The sequence below is a fragment of the Bos mutus genome, chromosome 15 (assembly GCF_027580195.1).
Source record: "Bos mutus isolate GX-2022 chromosome 15, NWIPB_WYAK_1.1, whole genome shotgun sequence".
NCBI lineage: Eukaryota > Metazoa > Chordata > Mammalia > Artiodactyla > Bovidae > Bos > Bos mutus.
In genome coordinates this window covers 45,368,916-45,375,183 of record NC_091631.1, presented here as the reverse complement: position 1 = coordinate 45,375,183, position 6,268 = coordinate 45,368,916, and positions in this window count along the sequence as shown.

Sequence of the window (6,268 nt, the reverse complement as noted above, 5' to 3'; positions counted from 1 at the left end):
CTTTCTATGATAAGAAGTAGCTTTATAACTATCTTGTGAAATGCTTAATTCCCAAGGAAAGAAAAGTTTGTAGCCAGGGAAGTTTAGAATATCAATTTTGTTATGTTTAACATTTTTTTTGAAAGACTGGAAAATGTGGGATGCACTTCCCATTGTTAGAGCTAATATTTACTAAGTACAGAGATCACATTGCCAACATCCGCTGGATCATGGAAAAAGCAAGAGAGTTCCAGAAAAACATCTATTTCTGCTTTATTGACTATGCCAAAGCCTTTGACTGTGTGGATCACAATCACCTGTGGAAAATTCTGAAAGAGATGGGAATACCAGACCACCTGATCTGCCTCCTGAGAAATTTGTATGCAGGTCAGGAAGCAACAGTTAGAACTGGACATGGAACAACAGACTGGTTCCAAATAGGAAAAGGAGTTCGTTAAGGCTGTATATTGTCACCATGCTTATTTAACTTATATGCAGAGTACATCATGAGAAACGCTGGACTGGAAGAAGCACAAGCTGGAATCAAGATTGCCGGGAGAAACGTCAGTAACCTCAGATATGCAGATGACACCACCCTTATGGCAGAAAGTGAAGAGGAACTAAAAAGCCTCTTGATGAAAGTGAGAGTGGAGAGTGAAAAATTTGGCTTAAAGTTCAACATTCAGAAAACGAAGATCATGGCATCTGGTCCCATCACTTCATGGGAAATTGATGGGGAAACAGTGGAAACAGTGTCAGACTTTATTATTTTGGGCTCCAAAATCAACTGCAGATGGTGACTGCAGCCATGAAATTAAAAGACGCTTACTCCTTGGAAGGAAAGTTATGACCAACCTAGACAGCATATTCAAAAGCAGAGACATTACTTTGCCCACTAAGGTCCGTCTAGTCAAGGCTATGGTTTTTCCTGTGGTCATGTATGGATGTGAGAGTTGGACTGTGAAGAAGGCTGAGCACCAAAGAATTAATGCTTTTGAACTGTGGTGTTGGAGAAGACTCTTGAGAGTCCTTTGGACTGCAAGGAGATCCAACCAGTCCATTCTGAAGGAGATCAGCCCTGGGATTTCTTTAGAAGGAATGATGCTAAAGCTGAAACTCCAGTACTTTGGCCACCTCATGCGAAGAGTTGACTCATTGGAAAAGACCCTGATGCTGGGAGGGATTGGGGGCAGGAGGAGAAGGGGACGACAGAGGATGAGATGGCTGGATGGCATCACTGACTCAATGGACGTGAGTCTGAGTGAACTCCGGGAGTTGGTGATGGACAGGGAGGCCTGGCTCGCTGCGATTCATGGGGTCGCAAAGAGTCGGACACGACTGAGCAATTGCACTGAACTGAACTAGTTTAGGTCAGCATCTGTTCTAAGAGTTTCATATATTATACTGCTTCTTCTTATAGCCACAAACTTGGGGCTAATTAGCCTCCATCCAACTTTGCATGTAAGGAAATTAATGCACATAGAAATTATAACTTGTCTACATGGATTTGTAGTTGGATTTATTACAGAAATCTGCTTTATCATTTTATATCTCTCTTATTGTTGGCAGTTGTATACTATAGGACAAAGTCACCAATACTCTGTGAGAAAAAAAAAAAGTGCATGGTCTTTGAGTGATGGTTAGACACATAAGAACTGTTTCCAAAGGTTTTCACATCTCTAAGAATGCAAATCTGAGACCATCCCTGAATTTTTAGCTCTAGAGCCACCAATTCAGAATTTCCTGTGTATAATTAAGCTTACCTTAAGAAATGGTCAGTTCCTTTGAAGCTGAAAATCCCTTTTTGGATGTCTTGCTTCCCATCCATAAATCTTTTCTGCTCAGAGACTTAGGGATGGGCCACAAACCATCTCCAACACCTTCAGAATCTCATGGGATATTGGTCACAGGGTTGGTAAGTAGGTGAGGTTTGGTGTGCTTCTCAGATATCATAGCTCGGATCTCAGTATACTGTTCTCTTCTGCCTATTTGTCCTTGCTGGAAAGTCTGTCTCTCCTCCTCCCCCTCATAATAAATCTGTGAATTCCTTTGAGGCAAATAGTCTTCTTTGTCTTTTTCATCTTTACTGCCCTAACACTGACTATAGTAATTCATTCATGTAAATGTGCTTGGGTTGAAATTTTATTTGTTTTACCACTAGTAATCATTTGAATCATAGAAAAAATCCATATTATCATTAAGTTTAACTGGCCATTTGGTTTTAAAGCATTTGACACAGAGATTGTCTGAGTTGCAGAGAATAAATTGACACAATTAGAAATATCTAAGCAGTTTTGATTTTAATCTCAATGATTTGATAAGTATTTGTTAAATTTTGAATTTTATATTTTTGGGTAACTGAAGTAGCTTAGTTTCTTCTCTGGGGAAAACACCAGAATACCAAGTCACATTATGTGTTTAAAATGTGTAAGGGAGTTTTGAATGCTGTGAGTTCTGATTAACTGTTTGGTTACTTTGCTGTATTAGAAAAGTTATGTAGTGTGCCCAAGGTCATACACTGACAAATGTTAGGCCAGTGATTAGATATTTCCTTCACTGTTTTGCAGTGTAAATAGTGGTTGAGAAGATGCCAAGGTAGATATCTAGTTCATCTGAGACATCAACTTTCAACTAGATCCTAGGAATTTTGCTCTACTTTTTGTGTTTCTGCACACTTTTAGGGTAATTCTTGTGAAAGCAGATACATACGTTAGCATTCACATTTTCATAGGCAGTTTTCAATATGTGTTCTTACATTTCTAGCTGTGTTACCATGGACAGGTTAGTTTCTCTAAGCTTCAGTTTTCTCATTTATAAAATGAATATAATTCCTATGTCTCTCCACCAAGATTTTTGAGAATTATATGGGACAATATTAGTGCATGATATATATAGGCATTTGACAAGTATCAGTTTCCTTACCCATCTCTTGGGTTGTTAAAAATGGATGGAATCTTGTCATCATGGCATGGGAAATTCTTTATCTTCATACTCTCTGAACTTATATGTAGAAGTCCTTCAACTTAGTATCTGCCTGATAAATATTTTTTAAAACTAAATTTCAAAGGTATCAAAGACTGGATTCTGAAACAGAAAAGTGTACTCCATTGGCAAATTTAGTAGCAGACTATTGTTTATGACCATACAGTTGGAAATTCCTGAGCTTTATTTGGTACTTTATAACCTCTATCAAGCCAGATAGGGCTCTTAGGGTTACTTCTTATAAGGTGCCCCCAAATGTTACACAGTATGGGTTTTAAAAAGGGCATTATGGCCAAAAGAGAAAACTTACAAAGTTCTCTGGTCAGAAGGACAGAAATTCATGAAGCCCCTTATTTTGCATCAGCCTATAGAAAGCATTTCAAAGCCAAGAATTTAGCTTAATGGAAAATTACCTTGTCCTAACTTTTCTCATTTAGCCTTTCATCAGGCTGGTCATTGTATGGGTACCTGAGATGGGTATCTGGATGGGCATAGAAGATCAAGTCCAAACTCCTCTGCATTAACTGCACAGAGCCTTTTGAAGGATCTGAACCGCTTACCGTGCCTGCATGATCCCTCAGTGCTCTGAAATACTGGGTCACTTCCTGTTGTCTTTCACCTGTCACCTGTCATCTTTCACCTCCTCATGGGCTCTTTCCTCTCTTTTTCTTTAGGAGAGGAATTCAAACACATCTTCAGTGAAGCACCTCTAAATACATAGCGGAAAAATTAATCTAGCCACTGCCATCACTACCATCTGTGTTCTCTGCTACAGTGCTTATCCTTCACATTGTTCTTCTATTTAAGACTCATAGTTTCCTGAAGGTGGGGACCATGTCTGTCACCAGTCTTTCATTTATTTATTCATTCTGTGACATCTATTCGGTCCCTGTTATGTGCAGAGACTGTGCTGCTACTGCTACTGCTAAGTCGCTTCAGTCGTGTCCGACTCTGTGTGACCCCATAGACGGCAGCCCATCAGGCTCCCCCATCCCTGGGATTCTCCAGGCAAGAACACTGGAGTGGGTTGCCATTTCCTTCTCCAATGCATGAAAGTGAAAAGTGAAAGTGAAGTCGCTCAGTCGTGTTCGACTCTTAGCGACCCCATGGACTGCAGCCCACCAGGCTCCTTTGTCCATGGGATTTTCCAGGCAAGAGTACTGGAGTGGAGTGCCATTGCCTTCTCCGTGAGACTGTGCTAGGTACTAACAATGGTGAATAAAAGCATATATGATCCCTGCCCCCCAAGGAACTCATAGGCTAGTTGTAAATACAGAACAACCATATATACAGGTGAGCTACAGCTGCGCATGTGACTGTTGTTATGAATAGGAAGTGTCTGGTGCAATGAGAATCAACACTAGGGGTTGACTTGCGGAGGTAAGGGAAGGCTTCCACGAGTTCGTGAAGTTTGAACTGCGGGGGACTGGAACATAGTCTCTCTGGCTTTAAGCCCATGCTATCCTGTGATACCTGCTCCACAGGCTTGGAACAATGCATGCAAAGTGGCGAAAGGCAGTGAGATTGGTTATGTCAATGTTAAATGCCAGTTCCACTAGAATAATGATGTGAAACTGGGCACTTAGGAAGAATTAATAACCCAAAGAAAACCAATAACCATAAATCTTCAATATGCTCTTTTCATTTACTAATCTAAATCTTATTTCTCAATTGTGTATTTCTCAATTGAGAGTCACTAGTACAAAGTTACTGTACCCTACATCTATCTACTACACTATTCTCACCTTCCCCAACACACATACACACACATACACACACACAAATATATATGTGTTTGTATAATCATATGGCACTTGTAGGCCAATACTAAAATGGCTTCAGGGCTCATGGCCTAGGGGATTCCACAGTCAGAGAGAAAGCAGATACTTACCTGGAACCAAAATTCTCTGGGCTAGCAGTTATCCATCTAGTCCACCTGTGTCCAGAGCTGTCCAGGCTCTTGAATTTACAAAAGAAATAAAAGGCCCTATCCCTGTTCTGAAGGAGTTTACTGTCTTTTTAGAAGCCATGTATGAGTGACACTTTTGAGGAAAGCCATTCAAGACCCAGTATGACTACAGTTAACAAATGGTGAGATGTGGAGAAAAGGTAACCCTTCTGCACTGTTGGTGGGAATGTAAATTGGTGCAGCCACTATGGAAAACAGTATGGAAGTGCCGCAAAAAACTAAAAACAGAACTACTGTGTGATCCAGAAATCCCTCCTGGGCTTACACTCAAAAGAAATGAGAACACTACTTTGAAAAGATACACACACCCCAATATTAACAGTAGCACTATTTATAATAGCCAAGATACAGAGGCATATATATATGTTTGAATGCAAAAGAAGGGGGCAGCAGAGGACGAGATGGTTGGATGGCATCATGCATTCAATGGACGTGAATTTGAGTAAACTCTGGGAGATAGTGAAGGACAGAGGAGCCTTGTGAGAGTTGGACATGATTTAGCAGCTGAACAACAATATATAAATATATATACACACGCAATGGAATATTAGCCATAAAAAGAATGAAATTCTGCCATTTGCAGCAATATGGATGGACCCTGAGGGTATGATGCTTACTGAAATAAGTCAGAGAAAGACAAGTCTTGTATATTATCATTTACATGTGGAATCTAAAATATGAAACAAGTTAATGAAAATAACAGAAACAGGCTTACAGATATAGAGAACAACTGGCGGTTACCAGTGGGAGAGTAGAGGAGAAAGGGGCAAAATAGCATAGGAGATTAACAGTAAAAATTACTATCTATAAAATAAATAGGCTATAAGGATATATATACTATACAGCACAGAAAATATAGTCAGTATTTTTTGATAACTTTAGATGGAATATAATCTATGAAAACATTGAATCACGTAAGTTGTACATCTGAAACTAAAAAAACAAGAAGGATCCAGTATAATAAAGTGCTAAAATTGTAGGGGGAGAGGAGGTAGGCTCTCATGGAGGAAGAGTGCTCAGTTCAGACCACAATAGTCAGGACGACTGCAAGAAGCCCACGGGCTTGAGTCACACCCCGAAAGCGCTGGATTAGGAGAAAAAAAGAGAAGGAAACTGCCAACATGTATTGTATGCCTATTATATTCTGAGTACTATGCTAGGCTATCTTTTAGCTTATTTTGGTCTCATTATGGCCTTGCAAAGTGTATCTGTACATTCATGTTTTACAGATGAGGAAAACAAAACTTGGTTATTGTTATCAAATATTGTCTGAGTTTCAAATATCTGTGTTATCAAACATTGCCTACATCACACAACTTTCTTTTTTAGATCTTTCTA